The sequence below is a fragment of the Pteropus vampyrus genome, unplaced genomic scaffold (assembly GCF_000151845.1).
Source record: "Pteropus vampyrus isolate Shadow unplaced genomic scaffold, Pvam_2.0 Scaffold15, whole genome shotgun sequence".
In the NCBI taxonomy this organism is placed as follows: domain Eukaryota; kingdom Metazoa; phylum Chordata; class Mammalia; order Chiroptera; family Pteropodidae; genus Pteropus; species Pteropus vampyrus.
Genome location: NW_011888796.1, coordinates 16,679,258 through 16,700,499, shown reverse-complemented (window position 1 = coordinate 16,700,499; position 21,242 = coordinate 16,679,258). Strand labels below are relative to the sequence as shown.

The window sequence follows — 21,242 nt, the reverse complement described above, 5'->3', positions numbered from 1 at the left end:
TGAATGAATGAATGAATGAATGAATGAGTGAATACATTTTGCAATTAGCCCTCCATGGTCAAGGCAGAAACATAACAATTTGCTCAAGAAGTCTGCAGTTTAATGCTTCTTACGCAGAAAGGCCAACTGTCATAACAATCTATTAGTAGCCTAAAGGTTAGCCCATTTAACTGACCAGCTTCATTAGGGGTTGTTAGTACATGAAAGCAGTGTTTATTGAACCTGGAAAAGTGTCAAATTGTGCTTAGGTTCCTCAATCTTCTCCAGAGCTGGGTGATAACATCTGCTTTCTTTTCAAGAGAAAAATAGTTTCCTTTCCCTGAACACACAATATCTTTGTTCCTTCTGTTGACTAAGATGTCAAGCTGCCTTGAGTTATTTAAAGAGACAGAACATGTCTTTGTTCCTCAGTGATATTCCTTTTGGATTCCTTTCACTGACAATAAACGGCTTCACTATTTTAAGATGTATTTGCTTGCTTTTAAAAGGATACCACTCAATCTATCTATACTCCATTTTCTGATTGCTATCTCTACATGGAATTGCTCTGGCTCCCTAAAGCTGTTTCTGTGGATACCACACTTTTTAAATATTGATATAGAAAGACCCCAAGCTTCTTGTCCCTTTCCTGGAGGGGGAAAAAACCCACTTTCCTCTTTTTCTTCTCCTCCTCCTCCTCCTCCTCCTCCTCCTCTCCTCTCCTCTCCTCTTCTTTTCTTTTCTTTTCTTTATAGGGCTATTAACTCTATTTTGCAAACACTCCATTTAGGCTCCAGCAGTTGGAACCAAAGGATGTGGCTGCTTTACTGAAATCAGATAAATAGGGCTGCTTCCCTGGTTACCGTAGAGACGAAAGCACACTTCCCAGGATAATGAGGGCCACATCTGGGAGCCTCAGACCCTTGCCTCTTCCCCCTTGCTGAGGCCTCTTGCTTTCTGTCCAAATAGGAGCAGAAGAAGAATAGTTTCTACTGCTGACTCCTGACTTTGGGAACATCAGTGGGGAATGGAAGAGAGGGAGCACTTATCTAAGATGGTCTGGTATAATGGGGGGGGACACTGGGCTGGGGGCCTTCAGGCACAGGCTCCTGCCCTGACTCAACCAGCTGGTTGGTGATTGTAAGCAAATCACCTCTCCTTCCTGGGCCTCAGTTTCCCCAGCTATAAAATGAGGAAGTTTCATTGATTGTCTTGCTTTGGGTTTCCCCAGAAGCTGGCTTTGAGTTAAGGATTCAAATGTAAGTATAGTTTTCCCTCCATATTACTGGGGGATTGGTTCCAGGACCTGAAGATACTCAAATCCGAGGATGCTCAAGTTTCTTATATAGAATGATGTAGTGTTTGCATATAATATACGTATATCTGCCCATATACTTTAAATCATCCCTAGATTACTTATAATACCTAATATAATGTAAATGCTATGTAAATAATTATTATACTGTGTTATTTAGAGGGTAATGACAAGAAAGAAATGTCTGTACATGTTCAGTACAGATATAACTATCATAGGCCTAAGAACATATTACACGTCAGCAACAACATAACATTTAAAAAGTATGTATTCTACCTGTGGTTGGTTGAATTCATGGATGTGGAACCCGCAGATACAGAGGGCTGACTAAAGTGTGCTTTTGTCTCTACGATAACCAGGGCAGCAGCCTCATTTATCTTGGGAGGATCCCTGGAAACCCAAGAAGTATGGCAGAGGGGGAAGGAAGCTGCTGAAAGGTGTGTTGTTGAGCGGGTCATCACCATGGGCAGCTGGGGTTCAATCCTGATGGGGTCTCTGAGAGACAGAGTGGGAGCACACTGCAGAACTGCCTGCCCAAGGGGTGAGGAAGCTGGGGATTTATCCACCTCATCCTCATCTTTTATTAATAGAGAGCTGTTTCCAGGAACATTAGCTCTTGGGAACTTTGGGCTTGCCCCACACTAGCCCATGGTGCTTGCAAGTATTGGAAGTCAGCAGCCTTCAGTGTGGGGGTGAGTGCTGAGAAGATAGGGGAGGGCATCGACAGCATCTGTTTAATAATTGACCTTTAAATCTCCTCCAGCACCAAAAAGCTCTGAGCATATACTTGGGCAAAGTAGATGAATTTAGGGCAGAGCAAAAGGTCTACACTTCTGCAATCATCTACAGTCTCCTGGCCTCTTCTCCATGATGTTAGACTTCTAGACTGTTCCCAGAGATTAATACCAGAGTCCATCTCTAACTATTCACAGCGACGAGTTTATACACTGGCCAGAGGAAAAGACGATGTTCTTACAGACTGCATCCCACTTTCATCTCCCATTTCAACCAGGATATTGACACCACCCTCCACACCCCAGCTTCCAAAGGTTTTCATGGTCTGGTTCCAAGATACATTATCTTCCTCTGCTTTCCAACACAAATGCTCAATGCTGTCAAACTTTCTCCCTCCCCACTTCTGCACAGGCCATTCCTATAGATACCTCTAAAGTATCTTTCATCTAATTAATCTGTCAGAATTCAAGACCCAACTCAAATTTCAGCGCCTCCACGAAGTGCTTCATGACCATCTTAGGGTTAGAAATATCCCTCTTCTCTGAGCACCTACTACCTATGACACTCGTCTAACCTTAATGTGTAAGACAATGGCACTTCTCAGAGACATACCTAGCTTCCCACAAGCGGAGGACATTCTTCTTTGTATCACTTGGCTATTTATCTTCCAGTGCCCAGCAAGTGTCCTAGAGATAGCAAATGTTGAAATAAAGAGTGAACCAATTAATTCAATTCAGCAAGTATTTATGGAGCATGTCAGTATACAGACACTATACAAGGAACAATGAGATAACTCAAAGATAAATAAAACCCCTTTTTGCTTTTGCGGGTTTTAAAGTTCAAGTTTTTTTTGGTTATAGCAAGTTAGAATTCGTAAGGATGGCCCTTGAAGATCATGAAGTCCAAATCTCTTCCTTTACAGATGGGGGAATCATAGAAGAAAAGCGCCTTCCTTGCCTGAGGTCACATAGCTAACAAGTAGTTTTATTTGTATTTGTTCACAATTGAGGGTTCTAGACTTTCTTATTTGTGTTAAGTTGAGAAGCAATTTTCTTTTTATTCTTTGTCTTTCTTTTCCACCTCGAAGGAAAAATAAATTTAATGGCTTTTCTTTCTGATGAGAAGGGGCAAAGAATAAAAATATCAGTTATGTAATAGTCATTTGCCTTAGTCATGCATCCCTGCCCGAGTGCCGTTGGAACACAAAAAATGATTAAGTTGAACAATGCATATTTATTCCCCTGTGGTCACCCTAATTGGTTCTGCCACTATAATTGATTTGACAGGTTATTTTCACTCAGAATGAGCTGGGTTCCTCTGCTGGCTTGTAGATTTGCTATTGTTTGCCCAGAGTCCAGGCCAACAATTGTCCAGATGCCCCGATGTGTGGAGTTGAGAATGAGAGGGCGGTCCCCAGCCTAACCTGGAGAGAACTGGGTTTTCACTGTGCAAATATGAGTGTATTGAGGGGATGAGCAGGGAGAAAAGGATAGAGAAGCTCGATATAATGCTTCAAGGGATCAAACTGGGGAGGAGTGAGAAAAAAATTTGACATGCCGGGGAATTACATTAAGGACTTTATCCTGAGGGCAAAGGGAGCTTCACAGAGGTTACAGCAGAGGAGTTGGGGAGAACTTTTGCCTACAGTGGCTTCTGTATTTTTTGTCTATTCTAAGCAGCCACATCTTCCCACCCCTGCAGACAGCTCCCCAGAGTACAGAGTACATAGAACCAACATTCTCTGGTAGCCTGCAGCGCTGATCACCTATGCATCCTCTGTCTTTGCACAGGGCTCAGTGCCTTTTCCCCTGTGTGCAGGCTGTGAGGGGAAAGTGTTGGCAAGTGCCCGAAAATCCATGGCAGGTCTCCAGAGGTGAGGGGGCTGGCACGCTGCCAAGACACAGGCTGTGGATTTGGGCCATTTCAGTGACTATGCGTGACCTTGGTTATCTTCTAACCTTTGAACCTCAGAGTCCTAATCATCTGTCCATATTAGGTAACCATAGCCTGTCCCATCCCCTCACTAGATTGTGATAAGAGTAATGCTGACTAATAATTACTGAGCACAGAGAACACACCGAGTTGGGACTAAAGGCTTCCCGTGCATGATCACATATCACTTTCACAATTCAACAAAGAAGGTGTATTATTAGTATTATTCCTTACAGATAAGGAACTGAGGTTCAGAGAAGTTAAATAACTCTTCTATGAGTACACAGCTCCTAAATAGTGGAACTCGGGCAGGCTGAACCCAGCCCTCATCTCTTAACACTAATACTCCATTAAATATTATAGTCCAGAAAAAAAAAATATTTGAAGCCAATGAATTTACAGCTGCTGTGGAGTATATCAATGTGAGGTTACCATATCCAAAGTAGTATAATGCTTAGGGAAGAACAAGTGGAAAGTGCAGTGCCCACCTCTTGCTGGTTTTTTAACTTCTGGGGCACCCTTCCTTCTGATCTTTAAAATGGAAATTAATACTATCTATCTCACATGGTTGTTTTCAGGAGTCTGACAAACCCCTGTAAAGCCCCTAGCACAGGACCTGGTATACAGTAAGCACTCAATAAATGGCATCTCCTTTTCTCCTTTTTACTTATCCAGAAAACAGAACTAATAGAACATCCACTTTCTCCAACTCTCCTGGAAGGGGGAATTTAACCTGGAATAAGGACACAGGTGTGTGCCTTTCCAGTGGCCTAACCAAGCCCCACTCAGCAGCCCATGGTGGTCCGAGCCAGGCCCCGAAGAGCTCAAGCTCCTGCCTTCCCATCCACAGAGCATCCAGGATGGCCTAGGAAACCCACCTTGAGCAGGCTAAGGAAGTGAGGTCACAGGCTCTGACAGCAATTCGGAAGTCAGGAGAGGCCTGCCAGCCCCTGCCAGTCCCGGGGCCTTTACAGAGCAGTTGTTTCATGGTTCGGCTGGAATTTCAGGCAGGAATGTTCAGCAGACAGCAGTGGGGCAAGTGTAAATTCCAGAGGCTGAGGCAACATTTTGCAGAGGAATTTTTTGCCTGTCAGCCTCCAACCTCCAGCAAGGCCTTCCTGGGAGTGGGAGGCACTTCTTGGGCTTGGAAGAAGGCCAGGATGGCCGGGGAAGCGGCTACTCCCAGGGTCCAGGGGCAATGGTAGGTGCATCTAGTATGTGCCAGACACTTTTACACAGATGTAACCATTTTATGGTTCCAGCTGGATTCAACATGCAAACAGAAGTCAATTTTACTTTTTCTCCTGTCTTTTTTAAACTGCTCTTTCTTCCCATCTCTATATAAAATCTCAGGCAGGCCTTGTAGCTTTCCTGGGCCCTTTCAGTCTTTGAGACAGTCTTGGTTTGGTAAATAGAAAACCTAATCTAATTTAATATCAAAACTCCAGGCTTTTATCTAATTAAACCTCCTATCATGTACACCTACTCTAGACTCAAATGGCACTAGAAGCCATGGCCACTACTGGATTTTCTTCACTCCACCTCTGCTCACCCCTCCCCCATTGCTGTTTTGGCCCCTGCACTGCAGGGCAGTCACAGGTGGAGGAGAGGTGAGGGGCAGGAAAGGTCACCCATGACTGGTGTCCACCATCTTTTGTGGCACTCTGCCTCTCTCTCCTCTGCATCTTACTCCTCCCACGGCCCTGGGCTTTCAGCTGACCACCACTCTGTTAGAGTCCCTTTTCCTTTAAGGTGTCCAGTTGAGGAGACTCCAGCCAAGCTGCCCTTGACTGAACAACAGTGGGGTGCTCCCTCCCAGAGCAGCTGCCTCTCTCCCGGCTCCAGCCTGTCCATCTAGCTCCTCACCTTTAGATTACTGAGGCATATGTCCCTGTGTCCTCCAAACTCTGGGGTCACATATGTAGCTCTTCAAGTGTCCTCTTGAAGCACCTCCTCCCTCTGTGTCGGGGAACATATGACACACTTGCAGCTCTCTTCTAGGAATTTCTCACACTGTCCTCTTTCAATTCTACTCTGTTATCCTGTGAGTGGGGGCAGAATGTTCCATGATCTGTCTCTTAGCTTGTCCCATACAGGTGGCCCAGGCCCTTTGTGATGTGGGGGTTCTTGGCACCTACTCTATTTTTTTCAGGCTTTTAGGTGTCAGCTGAGTTAAAGACAGCAAGTACCCCTTTGTAGCATCTTGTTAAGAGGGTTTCCTAATGTAATGATCGTGATGGGGCATTCCTGTTTCTTGACTATACAAGGCAGTTTATATACACTATTTCACATCAATTCACTTCTTTAAAAAGGAGGAACTGAGACTCAGAGAGGTGACGTGACTATCCCCAGGGTCACAGAGCTTGTCGGTAATGGAGTTAAGATTTGAACTTAAGACTCCCAGACCCAAGTCCCAGCTCTGTCCACCACACCAGGCTATTTCTCTCTTCTCTGCCAGATATGACCTGAATCCTCTGCTCTAGCCACAACCTCTTTCTCTCTGCTAAGCACCTCTAGTGCTTTCTTACTGTCCAGTCTGTGCTCCTGGAGGGACCTCTGCCCCATGTGTATTCTTTAAGGTCCAATTAAAAGCCCATCTTCTCCATGAAGCTGTTTAAGGTGTTTTTTCCCTCCCTGCATAAGAAACACTTTTGAATGTAGTACTTATCCTGACCTTAGTAATTTTCATTTCTGTACACATCTTTTGCTTTTGTAAGTTTTTAATCAATGTATCACATGTGTTAAGTGCTCAAATCTTAAGCATACAGCTTGATAAATTTTATAAATGAATATATATGTGTAACCACAACTTGGATCAAGATATGGAACATTTCTAGAACTCCAGAAGGCTCTTTCCTGCCCCCCACAGTCAATACTTCCCCCAAAGTACCACTAGTCTGATTTCTATCACAGAGTTCAGTTTTGCTAGCTTTTGACCTTCACGTGACTGATATACAGTATATCCTCTTTGGGTCTGGTTTGTTTCCCCTGTGTAATTTACCTAGAAGATTGTCATGTTTAGCAACAGTTCAATTTTTTTTTTTTTTTTTACTGTTGTGTAGTATTTCATTGTATCTATGCCATAATTCATCCGTTCTACTGATGATGGACATTTGGGTTATTTTCAGTTTGAGGATATTACGAATATATAAACATTCCTGTGCGTGTCTTTCGATGGACTTAATAACTCATTTCTGATGGGTGTATAACCAGGAATAGAATTTCTGGGGGATGTTTACATAACATTCTGTAATAGATACTGTCAAACAGTTTTATAAAATGGTTGCACCAATTTACAGTCCTACCAGCAGTGTGTAGGAGCTCTGGTCAATCCACATCCTTGGTAATGCTTGATGTTGTCAGTCTTTAAAATTTTAGCCATCTGATGGGTGTGTAGTGGTATGGCATTATATTTTAATTTGCATTTTTCTGATAATCAATGATGTTAAACACCTTTTTATATGTTTAGTAGCCTTCGGATATCCTCTTTTATAAAGTGTTTATTCAAGTTTGATTTTTAAAAAATTAAATCATCTGTTTCTTCTTCATTTGTAGGAGTTTTTTACATATTTTGAATAAGGTTCTTAAATATTTATATTGTAAATATCTTTTCCTACTCTGTGTTGCTTTTAAATATCTCTTCATTGTCTCTTTTCATGAACAGTTCTTAATTTTAATGAAGTCTAATTTATCAATTTTTAAATTTTATCAAATTTTTATGTTTAGTCCTTTTTGTACGCTGTTTAAGAAATCTCTGTCTGCCCCCAGGTCGTGAAGCTATTCTTAGGCCTTTAGGCGTCCGCTGAGTTAAAGACAGCAAGCACCCCACGCACATCTTTACACTCTGACTACATGTTTATGTATCATTAAGCATATACAATATTGCTTTGTATATCTGTAGATTTTATACAAATAATATATAATAACATTAATAGCAGAGCAATACGATAACATATTCTGCAACTTGCTTTTTGTGTTCAATAGTACATTTATGAAATTAATTTTTATTGATATGTGCACCTCTTTCATTCACTATCATGGGACCGAAGTTAATTACTGCACACATAGATCACCATCTGTTTGCCCTTTGTCCTGCTGATGGACGCTTAGGGTGTTCCAGTGTTCATCATCACAAATAATGCTTCAATGAACATGTGCGCAGGTGCCTCCTGGTGTGAGGGTATCTGTGGGGTGCACAGGCTGTTCTTAGAGATGCGGAGACTCAGCACGTGAAGGAAGTGCCTCGGGGCAGCTGAGGAGCAGGACTGGGGAGAGAGACGGGTGGCTGACTTGGGTGGGGGTGCTGAGTAGTCCTGGCTCTGGGCCTCCACCCATCTCAGCCACAGCAGATTTGCTTTCATGCTTTATGGCCTAGCATTCTGTTTAACTCTTTGTTTAAAAAATCGATTCTGCTTTTTTAAAAAAAGTTTGAAAACAAGTACCCCAGTTAAGGCATTGTTCACAAAGTGTTACAGGTAAAATAGGACAGTGTCACATGGGAGGAGCTGAGTAACACCCCCTTCAGCCCAAGCTAGCTCATGTACATTGTTAGTTGCCTCTTCACATGCAGCCCCTCCTTTTTCTTTCCTCCCGCTAGACTCTTGATTTCTGTGTCCTTGGTGTACGGCTCACTAAGCATTTGTTGACGGGTTAGTTGATGAATAACCTTTTGAATAACTTGGCACTGTAGTCATCTCACATTTGTATGTATTGCAGTTTGCAAACCGTTTTCATATCTAGCTTCCCTTCAAGCCAGGCAATGCCAGAGCCTTGAGGATTCCACAGTAGAAGGATGACTGACTTTCCCACTTCACAGAAGAGAATATTGAGGCTCAGGGAGGCGAAGAGGCTCAAGGGCATATGACTGGTAGGACTTAGACCCAGGCCTTTGAATTCCAGCATTGTGCCCATTCCGCTGCTGTGCGTGGCCTGAAAACATGGCCTTAATCCAGGCATTAATTAATGACTAACCTGTGCCTTGCCCTCTGCAGCTTACAAGGTGTTCTCCCTTATGTGGTCTCTTTCAATCTCCACAACCCTTCTGTGAGGTGGATACTATTATTATGATCTAAAACCTACCCCTTTTCAAAGAGGGGAAGCTAGTGCTCAGAGGGTAGAGGTGTCTCACCCGAGGCCACACAACTGTGGAGGGACACAACTGCACTTGGTATCTAACTCCTAGCTTCCCCCTCCTCTGCTCTTTCCCTAACCTTTACTCCCAGCAGCAGGGCCCAAAGAGGTCTGGGGCAGGCAGGCTTTTCAGCAGCCCTCCAAGTCCACCCACAGCAACCTGAGGGCCTGGCCCTTGCGGGCAGGCCCAGGAAATGGGGTTGGCTCTGCGCTGCTGAGCAGCCCCTCCCATGAGGCCTGGGTTGTTTTTTCTTATCTAAATAAACTCTGCACAAACATGGCCATATTACTCATGAGTAAGTTATTTGCCATAGCATAGCCCAGAGATGGGGAAATTAGTTCACACTGAAACTGTGTCTTAACCTGGTAAAATGAACACAGAAGTGGAGTTTCAGACCCAGGTCAGCAAAATCCAAAACCTACTTTCCTGGACACCCCACCCTCCATCTCATGCCGGAGAATACTTTTGTTCCTGGTCAGTGAGTGCCCCTAGAGGACAGGCAGAACCCATCTGTGCCTGGGGGAGAGGATGAGTGAGCTCCAAGGAGAGGGAATCTGTCTTCCATGGCCTCTGTTTCTTCCCCCTGGCTCTCTTGAGGACAGGGAAGGTACACTATAGAGGCACTCTGCTTTATCCTCAGGTCATTTGTAAAATGGGTGCTGGAATCTATGCCTGGTTTATATTTGCCACATTTAACTAAATTTCTTCAACTTCTGGAGCTGGATCTTTCACAGAAAGGACCTAGGATCAGGGGAGGGGTTTAAGGAACTGTTATATAAATGAGGATATGCATAATTTAGCTCAGTGCCTGGCACAGTACTGTTGTTATTATTACTTTCGAGGAGGCAGGGAGTTAAGTAGGTGGAGGGAAAGAGAGATGATGCTAAAAGCAATTTATCTTGGCCACCACCACATAGCTTTTTAAAGGCTTTCACATCTACTCTCTCAGCTGTGTTTATTACATCATTTTATAGGTGAGGACCTGGCTCTCAAAGAAGCTCTTGAGGTAGCAACGGGAGTGGATCATAAACCATGGACCGTGTAGTCTGCTTTTGCAAAGGACTCTTGGACATAAGATCTCAACAGAATTCCTGGCAGAGCTGGGAAAAGAATCTTAGACCCTGACTCCTAGATCAGCAGATTCTGGTTTTAGCAGAATGTTCCTAAGGTGACACCTCTGGTTCCTGGATGTAATTGTGTTGGTCTCAAGGAACATAGGCACTACCTATAAATTCTGTCCAGGGCTCTGAAACTGTGGTGTCCTGCCCGTGTGGTCACAGGGATCCTTTGCTCCTCTTTACCAGCTTTAGGCCGATGGGCTCAAGCTTGGAGAGCTGTGGTTATTTCACTGTGTGGGCCACGCCCTGGAGACCGTGTCTGATTCATCTTTGTACTCCCACAGGGGACTGCCACTGGGACAGGGCTGGGGGAAGACCCTGAGATGGCCTGAGAGATCTGGCCTCTCATAGGAAATTCAAACAAAAACAGTTAGAAACTTGAAAAAGTGCCACCCATTCATGTGTGTTAAATTCAAAATAGCTTCCTTCTAGAGATTCTGATTGCAAAACCCTAGATGAAAGCAAGAAAGCTGAACTTTTCTCCTTGGGCTGGGAGCGGGGCGGGGTAGTGGGGGTATGGATTTGCTGTTGGCCTAAGTGCCTACTTGCTCTGCTTCCTGAGTCACCTAGTTTGCCAAGGGGGCCTTGCACATAGTGAGTGCTCAGTCCACATCTTCTAAATTGAATGAAGTGTACCCACTTCCCAGGAGAAGACTAAGTTCAAGCAGTACTTTGTTGGGGTGTGAGCAGAGTCTGTGCCAGCCCAGCATGCACACATGCACTCGCATGCACGCAGACACGTGCACACACGCAGAGGGAAGGGGAGGAGAATATGTGTGGGCTCAGCACCTTCTTTAGTTCCAGTTTGAAGGGACAGCAAAATAAAAATGTATTGTTTCCTCCTGTAATTAATATTCATGTTTGGAGTTACCACATCTGACCAGTTGTGGACTGACCCCAAATGCTGACCGGCCCTTCTGGACAAGTTTCCTACAGAACGATCAGTTCCTAGCTCTGAACCAAGTGGTATGCTGGGTCTGGAACCCCTAACTTCACAGAAGATGCAATTCCACAAAGGGATTTTAGAATTTCCTGGTGCAGCCTCGAGTAGATGCATTGTATGGGTAATACATTCCTACTTAAAACCAGCCTGGGTCTGCTTAAAAAAATAACAACAATGGCAAAAATATACTTAATGAAGGTGTCACACACCACAAAACCATGAAAAGTGGGGTTTGAGTTTGAGAGGGAGTATATAATTTTATGTGCTTTAGACATTAAGGTAATATGGCCTCACTCGGAAAAACCTGAGGGGAGGAGAGAGAGAGCTATGAAAATATGAATCCATGCTGTCTGGGAGCTCAACTCCACCTTACACAGCTAAGCTTCAAGGATGGAGTGTTTTTCCGTTAGTGTGTATATGTTCCTTTTTCATTCATTCATTCAAATATGTATTGAGAGATTGCTTTGTGCCAAGTGCTGTCCTGGACACTTGATGACACATCCATTAATTAGATAGATGAGCTCCTGCTCTCTTATTTAAGTCAGTAGAAACAGATTTCTTATTTTCTGGCTCCCAAATTAAACTGCATGCTACCCAAGGGCAGGAGGCCAGGCTCTTCTCTTGTGGCATTTCTTCTACAAAGCACCCTGAGCAAGTTTGCCCACAATAGATGCTCAGGCAATGGGCCCAACGGCTCACAAATGAAAGTGAAATTGTGTGTCCTGACGCCCCAGTAGACGCTGGACTTCCTTTCTCTACCGCCTCCTCTCCCAGCTTCTCTCCTGGGCTTCCCGGGTGGCCTTGGCAGGATCAAGCCCTCAGAGTTTAGCAGTTCATTAAAACTGACAAGAACCTGAGGTGTTACTCTCCCACAGTCATTTACATCTAGTTAGGGGAATCCCAAAGACCAGAGGAATGTGTCTCTAGAATGGAATTAGAAGGTCAGAGCTAGAAGAGGCACAAAGGCAAACAGGCTTCAACTAGAAGAATGACAGATATATGGCAGAGTGTAAAGAAGGATTCCAAGGCAGGAAAGAACTCGGTGATTCACTTGCAGTGTCTGCCATGGATAATGCTAAGGAAGATATATGAGTTGTATATTTACAGTACCCAAGGCCAGTCCAGACTCTCAATTTTACAGATGAAGAAACTGAGCCTAGGAGTATAAATGACATGCATGTTGGGAACATGTGCATCGATAGAACCAGACCCTCCAGACTCCTGGCTTCAGTCAGTCAGTTCTCCTGCCACTTAACTAGGCTTCAGGCACCTCAGATATTTTGTAAGCAGGAGAAAATCTCCCCTGTCACACCCATCCTCTATCTCTGTGAGTGAGGTCAGCCTTGATCGAGACCTGAGTATCATCCTGCACCATGCTCCTATGTTTCTTTTGGTCCCTGTCATTTCCTAGTAGTTACTGAGAGCACTAAAATATAGTGCAACTAAAATGGAATCCACACCAGAAACAGTGGACTGTGGTCTAGGTTGTGTCGATTTTAGCAATTGGCACCTCAAACCGATCTTCACATAATTCCTTCTAGGCACACACTGCAGATCAGACTTTATGACATCCCCTGATCCAGTGGCTGAATGAGCACTGGGCTGAGAGCCTGCCACATAGTCAGGATGCCACGTTTTAGTTATCAGATCTTGGACAGATAATCTTTCTGGGCCTCAGTTTCCTAATTATTAATTCATTCATCTGCAAAACATTTATTAAGTACCTTCGATGGGAACGGGTGTTGGGGATAGAAAAATAAGACAATTTCCTTGACTTTAAGAAACTTAAAAATCTAGTGTAATGAATCACTTAAATAAGAACATGAATGGGTTCTAGGTGTTAGCATAGAGGTATGAGGGTAGAGTGAGGACTCAGTCCCACCCTGGAAGATAGAGAAGGAAAGACTTTATGGGTTTGGTGAGGGTCGGGGGTGGATGATGCTTGAACCTAGTCTTGGATGATGAAGGTGTGTTCATCTAGTTGAAGGGCTGGGATGCAGAAATCGAAGGGGATAGAAAGGACATGGAAGGCAAGAAGGAGTGGCGTGAGCAAAGGTACAGTTGTACAAGAGAATCAGGAATATTTGTGATTTGCTGGAGAGAAGATATGATATGGGGCACAGCAAGAAAGATGAGGCAGAGATAGGCAGGGTCACATCACTCAGTACCATCTAAGCCATATGAAGGACTATGGACGCTACTTTGTAGACCTGTGCTGTTCAACAGGTAGCCACTAGCCACATGTGGCTCTTGAGCATTTGAAATGTGGTGAGTCCAAAGTGAGATGTAAGTGTAAAACATACAATGGATTTCAAAGACTTTGTACAAAAAAGAATGTAAGATAGAGATCATTTTTATATTGATTACATGTTGAAATGGTATATACTGTTGGGTTAAAGAAGATATATTATTAAACTTCACCTGTTTCTTTTTCCTTTTTTTAATGTGGCCTCAAGAAATTTAATTATATATATCACTCTCATTATATTCCTATTGCTGTAAACAATTGCAAATCATTGAAAGCATTTTTTAAACAGCAGGGGAGATTAAATTTGTGCTATAGAATTCTCACTCTGGCAGCAAGTAGAGAATGGAGACGATTTGAAAGTTATTGTAATAATTGGTAGTAAGCAGTGATGGAGGCTTGAATTAAGATGGAGGCTTGGTGATGAGGAGGCAGATTCCATAGGGTTTGATGACAGACTGTATGTGAGAGTGAGAGAAGGGAAGAGTTTCTTAGGTTGCTGGTTGGGTGACGGGAGACAATGGTGATGCCCGTGGAGGATGAAGGAGGTTTACAGAGGAAGCTGATGAGTTCTGAACACTAACTTGAAATAACTGTGGGCCCCTCACATCCAGGCAACAATTTGAGACTGGAGCTCTAGAGACGAGTTTGGCTGGATTAGTAGATTTGGGAGTCAGTTTATAAAGGTTAGGTGAGAGACTTGAGGGTAAAAGATCACCCAGGGAGAGGATGTAAAACAAAAGAGGCAAGTACCTTGTTCTGGGGAACCCCAACACGTATGGGAGGGCAAGGGAAGAGGTCTGAAAAATGCATCAAATGCATCTTCGCTCATATTGCCTGCCAACCGTGACACCCTATTCCTCACCTTAGGGCAGACAGCTAGCTCTCTGCTCCATGCTGAGAGGTCTTTCAGCACAGACCCTTTTTCATTTGTTGATTTAAGAAGAAAACAAACAAACAAAGCTTTCCCTTGGAGGGAGCTATTGATGACTAACTGAAACAATAAGAAAAGGTTCTGCCACAGATGCAGTCTCACTGTATGCAGCTGGTGCGGTGAGGATAAGTCGGTACCATACCTTTTCAGGGGGCCATTTGGTAATGGCCTAAAAAGTAACAATTCTTTTAGGGACTTAATCTAAGAAAATAATTAGAGATGTACACAAATGCATATACACAAAGATGTTTAAAGTAGCACTTTGAAGATACCAAATAAGACTGGGAACAACCTACATGTCCGGTCATGGGAAATTGGTTCAGTAAATGATGTTAGATCCATGTGACAGAATGTTCCACAGTTGTTCAAAATAAGGCAGTAAATGTGTATTTATTGACAAAGATGTTCACAATATGTTCAATGAAAAAGCAGGTTACTGCGGTATGATCATTTCTAGTTACTGGTTGCTGTTTTTCTTAATCACAGTTAAGAGCAAGAACTGTCTAGCAGGAGCATCTGAGCGAGGTCCCTCACTGATGTCACCTCACCATGCCTCAGTGTCTTCTTCCAGAAAGGGGATGATAATAACACTTACCACAGGCAGTTATAAAAATTAAATTACTTAATCTAATCCATGTAAAGTTTTTAGAACAGGCCCTAGCACTCCTAAGACCTCAATATATGTTAGCTATTATTATTATAAAAAACATCTTTATTGAAATAAAATTCACATATATCATATAATTCGCCCATTTAAAAATGAACAATTCAATGGTGTTTAGTATATTCAGAGTTATGCAACCATCACCAGCATCAATGTTAGAGCATTTTTATTACTCCCAGAAACCCTGTACCCATTAGCAGTCACTTCCCTCTATTGCCCCGCTGCCCGGCCCCTGGCAACCAGAAATCTACCTTCTGTCTCTATAGATTAGTTGGTTCTGGGAACTTCCTAGAAATGGAATCATACAATATGTGGTCTTTGTGACTCGTTCTTTCGTTTAGCATTATGTTTAAATGTCCCTACAATGAAAACATGTTGTTTTTATAACAAAAACAACCACCAGTAAGCTCATCTGTCTTTAAACTGGTATCCCTCTTTTTGCTTAGGTTGAGAGAGGGTCAGCTTTTCCTTGTTTCTCTTTTATTTCATCCCTTTAAAGTCTGAGTCAACCTCAGGATGTTTCCAGATGCTGGGTTGTATATAAGGTGCAGAGCATTCTAGATGTGTGTGTTATTAAGAGGGGAGGAGGCCCACTCCTTGTGCACACTCAGTGACTGACTACACAGAAGCACTGATGGGCCTCCTGGAGCATCAGCAGCTCTCTCAGACCTGACCAAACAGTCCAAGTAATCACTGCCTTGGCGCTTCCACTCTCCAGAATCCACTTCCTCACACTCGAGAGACCCCACTCCACTTTCACTCTACACATTTTTTTTTATCTTTCTTTAAAATCTTTTTTTTTTTTTTAAATTGAGGTGTAACTTTGATATAGTATACACCAACAGTCCCCAACCTTTTTGGCACCAGGGACCAGTGCTCCTATGAGAATCTAATGCCTGATGATCTGAGGTAGAGCTGAGCTGGTGGTGCTAGAGCTGGGGAGAGGCTGCAAATACAGATGAAGCTTTGCTTGCTCACCTGCCACTCACCTCCTGCTGTGGGGCCCGGATCCTAACAGGCCACAGACTGGTGCTGGTCTGCAGATAGAGATCGAGGTCTCCTGGTATACAGTATTCATTTTTAATGTAAAAATAGCATGCCAATATATTAAAGACACTTGAAAGACATTTAATCTCACTGCCTTTATAGAACTAGATTTTCATTTCAACGCATCCCTCTTTGGTGGCTGTCCATATGCACATGTGCTTTTAAAAATAAATGCAATTATAATGAACCAAGTTTTCCAACTACTATTTTTTAGGTCCATATTGCAAACTGAACCTGGACTGAGGGAGATCCTGGGCCTGAGCCAAGGTTGTGTTTGTGACTCTTATTGTCCCAGAAAATGGAAAACACAGTGACCTCTATGAAGATATATGGTGCAAAGATACAAACACAAAAATATATAAAGTCATGGAGAAAACTCACACGACATGTATCGTTTTACTTAAACATATAGGCCTGGACCCTGTGAAGTACTGTGATCTGAATAAGGCAGATCTCAGAGGCATGGGCACACAGAGACATCAAACACACATACCTGAATCTCAACCTGTGTATACAGAGAGAGTGACCAACACACCAGGACATGCGCAAATGGTAAAATCAAACACTCACACACACACACACACACACACACACACACGCGCGCGCACACATACCATGCACCTACCAGGACCCTCTCCTGGCCCCCAACTCCTAGACCTACCTTCAGTTCCTGAACTTTGGGAAGGAGCTCCTGCAGGAGAACTCAAAATAGCTCTGTGAACCCTGTCCTGGGTTCCAGCTGCCTGCCCACGGGCCCATCCTGTCCTCCCCTGCAGCCCTGGCCCTGTGTGTCGTTCTGCCCCCAAGTCTAATCCCCTGCGCCCTAGTCAGACCTGCCCTCTCAATACTTTCCTTGGATAGTGCCTACACCCAGCCCCTTTTTCCCAGGGACACTCTGTAACCTTAACCAGGAACCCTGCTGGGGGACTCTGGGAACAGAGGGGCCAATGCTGGGCTGGCAGTCAGGGGTCATCCAATTTGGACAACAGTAGCTGGACTCCTTGCATCTCTGGTATCTGTTCTGTGTAGCAGCAACAACATCAACCATCTTGTGAGTTGTGAGAACAAACAATACCCGACCCCTGTGGTCCCAGGCCCGGAGCCTGGCTTAAAGCAGATCCACAATTGGCGTGAGAGTCCCCTGGCCCTCAGTTGCCTCAACTGTCAGGTGGGGCAACACCTAAGCCTGCATGTTCCCACAGGGCAGGCATTTTAAATAATTTTGTTTAAGTTCTCCAACTGTGAGATATCATGATCACTAGACTGAAAGGTGCTGGAAACTGAAGGCTCTGTCTTTTAAGTAAACTGGAGAACAGTTGGTATATTGACCACTATAGGTTGAGCACTTTGGACTACTGCAGCTCGGGAGCAGAGGGGGAGGTTAATCATACCCCTCATCACATAGGACTTTACCATTACAGAGCCAGGAATTCACTTAGTTATCTCCCTCCTTCAGCTTCATCCCCATTCTCATACTCCCACCCTCAAAAACCGTTTCTATTGTGTTCAATGTGTCTTTTTTTTTCAGTATATATATTTTTGTTGTGGTAAAACACACACAACATAAAATTTACCATTTTAACCATTTTTAAGTATACAGTTGTTTCAGTAAGTAGATTCATATTGCTGTGCTACCATCAGCACCATCCATCTACAGAATTTTTTATCTTCCCCAATTAAAACTCTCTATCCATTAAACACTAACTCCCCATTCCTTCCTTTCCCCAGCCCCTGGCAATCACTATCCTATTTTCTGCCTCTATGAATTTATATTAGATACCTCACATAAATGAAATATACAGTATTTATCTTTTTGTGACCGGCTTATTTCACTTAGCACAGTGTCTTCAAGATTCAGCCATGTTGTAGCATATGACAGGACTTCCTTCTTTTTTAAGACTGAATAATATTCCATTGTGTGCATATGCCACGTTTTGTTTATCCATTCATGTATCAATGGACACAGTTGCTTCCACCTTTTGACTATCATGAATAATGCTGCTGTGAACATGGGTGTACAAATATCTGTTTGAGTCCCCGCTTTTGCTGCTTTGGAGTATATACCCAGAAGCAGAATTACTGATCAAGTGGTAATTCTATGTTTAATTTTTAGGGGAACCACCATGTCATTTTCCACAGTGGCTACATCATTTTACATTCCCACCAGCAATGCACAAGAGCTCCAATTTCTCTACAGCCTTGCTTGTTATTTTGTTATTCTTTTTGTAATAGTCATCCTAATGGGTGTAAAGTGGTTCAATGCATCTCTTTTTATTTGTACGACGTTTCAAAATGTAATTTTGTATATATGTAATTTTTACATAAGTAGTATTATGCTATTTATTTCATTCTCTGTTACTATTTTCACTTGGAACTGTTTTTAAGATCAGCCTATTTGTTTTGTGTACACAGAACTCATTGCTTCTAGCTTCTGCATCTACTCCATGGTGAGCATCAGCCATATCCACGTATACCGAAAACGTACTATGTGCTTGTGGCAAGCTGTCTACACGGGTTATTTGATTCCCGACAACAACCCTAAGAGGTAGGTGTTATTATTCCTCTTATATGGATGAGGAAACTGACAGAGTTAAGGGACGTGCCACAAGTCACACAGCTGGAAGTGGTAGAGCTAGTTACCTCAGGTCTGCCTGGTGCCTTGGGAGAGCTCATGTGTTAGGTGCTACAAAGAGATATAGGAAGAGGCCTAACTGAAGGCTGGGGCGCTCTCTTAGGTGAGGGCACTCTGATGAGCGTTCTAGTCCTGACTAGGTCCTGACTTACCTCCATATTACAAATATTTCCCTTTACCACATGTCACTTTATGTTTGTGTCAAATGAGGACAGAACAACTGTAATGCTTTTTCTAGATTCACCACTTGTTGATGAAACACCCTTTAGCTAATGGAAAAATAATCGGAATTGAAGTCAGGTGTTTGTTTCCTTCCAGTGTTCCACCTGGGAGCTGCTCCAAACACATGAAAACCCTTTGGCAAATCATTTGTTCGGTTCCTCCCTGACAGGACTAACTATTCCCAGTGGAACAGAGTCGCTGCCTTCGGCCTCATCCCACCTCTCTTGAACTTTGCACTTACCATGATGAAAAATTAACCGGGCTAATGTTTCCCTTCCAAGGACAACCTCTGCCAAAGCCCGCCTGCCCGGGCCCCAGGAGAGCAGGTGCCAGAACAGTTTCTATCCATCTGGAGCCGCCCACCCATTCACCGCCCAAGTCAAGGGAGCATGCAGGGGCCTCCTGGCAGCCGGAGGAATCCATTCCTCAGCCCTACTCCCTGCTTTGTGAAACTAGGCTTATTCCCCCAACTCTTCCCATGGAGAAACTGAGGCCAGAGGAGAAAGAACTAGCTCAGCAATGGCACTTGTGGGTCCAGCACTGTTGTTTTGCATGGACAGTTGTCCCTATCACACGGATGCTACCATGTGAAAGAAGTTCAGGAACGCATGTGTAGTTACACTTACTAGTTGCTGACTAGTTATTTCCTCTCCTCAGGACAGTGAGAGGACTGACGGAGGTGCCCTTCCAGTGTCATGGCTTTAGAGGGTTAGGTACACGACAAATCCTTTCAGTATATTTAACCCAAAGATCTCTCTTAGGCTCTTTTCCTTCACAATGCAAATTGCCTTCCTTCACCAGGCATCACTTCTGCCTGTGTAAAATGAGGGCTTTCATTGGAGAACAATTTTAATGCTCTTTCTAGATTCACCACTCTGCACACATAAGAACCATTTCCCTCATTTTTACAGCTGAGAGAACAGATGCTCAGTGGGGTGAAGGGAGGGAGAAAGCCAGGATTGAAAGCCAGGTCAGTCACTGATTAATTTTGAAGGTCCTTTTATTTTATCTGACCTCCTCTCAACAGTTGTACCTGCTTGATTTGATTCAGGTTAAAATTAATGTTTTCCTGGGAGATGATGACTACAAGGGCCCCTTTCTCCCAGGCACACACCTCCCACCCCTTCATGCTTCTCTAGGCCGTGAGCTCGTTGAGGTTTGGCAAGTTCATTTTTCATTTCAGCGGTCTCAGAAATGAGTGTGTCTAACTGAACTGAGCTCTCTCATCCACACCTCTCTTCAAGGCCTTAGCAGTAGCCCCAAAGTATGGTTCTCCTCTTGTACAACATTTGATTGTTTGCAAAGCTTTTCACGTTAGATCCCCACAACTACCGTGGGAGGGTTGAGGAGAGTAATTTCTAGCCCCATTTTACAGGTGAGCAAACATTTCTCGTAGTGTCACAATAGCATGCAAAGAGCTCTGTCAATGATGTCATCTTTGCCTTCCACAACTATAAGGCTGAGTGCAGCGGCAAGAAGGCAAGAATGCAGACTGAGGCCTCACAGAGCACTGGATTCAGATCCCAGCTCTGCGGCTTGGACTCTCGAGTGAGTATTGTAATCTCTCTGTAATTGGGAGGCATAGAGACATCTACCTGAGGGGCCACTGTGAGGATTAAATCAGAGGACAGCACTTGGGTTACCTGGAATGAAGAAAGCCATTGATCTGTTGATCGCCTTCCTTTGCTTTTCCATGAGGGTTGGGAAGAAGGGAGTGAAACCTAAGGCTTATCGTGGCTACGGTTTAGCCAGAGGACCAGCCAGGAAAGGGAACCAGGTCCTTAAGCCCCAGTTGGGGTTCAGGGATTCTCTTTTAAGGTCCATGCAGGTCGCGACTTAGAAGGAGGGGAGGGCCAAGCGCCAGTGCTAAACAGCAGCAGCTGACAGGCTTGTGGGAGGCCATTCTTTCCGACAAGGCAGGAACCCCTGCAGCTTCTGGGCGGACTGTGTGGATTCGGCCCTACCTCACAGGGCTTTGTAACTCCTCACGCTTGAAGGTTTGCAGATAACTTCTTTCTCACCACAGGGTTTTCCTGCTGTTAAAAACAAACAAAGACCTAAGACACCAGGCTGCCCGCCTGGTAGGGGAGGGGCAGCAGGAGAAAGGCCCTAGGGGCCTGGGGTAACTAACTCCTGAAAGCAGTTGAGGGCTTTGTCAGCAGATGCCCTTGAATTCTGCTGGTGGGGAGAAAAGCTCCAGAACCGCCCAATACGCTGGTGTTTCTTTGCTTCCCACGAAGGCTAACTGAATACATAAATTACCTTAGTACTCCCCTTTTGCCCTACTTTTTGAGAGTTCATAGCTTTGGAAACAAAAGTCTCTCTCCTATTTATTGGGAGTTGAA

At 43.9% G+C, this 21,242-nt stretch overlaps 1 long non-coding RNA gene across 1 annotated transcript in view; it reads right to left on the bottom strand.

Moving 5' to 3' along the window:
• LOC111735830 overlaps positions 1-4,958 on the bottom strand; it is a 37,754-nt gene extending 32,796 nt beyond the window's left edge. The window contains exons 1-2 of the long non-coding RNA XR_002778996.1: positions 4,840-4,958; positions 2,642-2,715 (exon numbers count right to left, since the gene is read on the bottom strand). This is a non-coding gene — a long non-coding RNA (uncharacterized LOC111735830). The remainder of the gene's footprint in view (positions 1-2,641; positions 2,716-4,839) is intronic.
• Between the last annotated feature and the right edge of the window lie 16,284 nt (positions 4,959-21,242).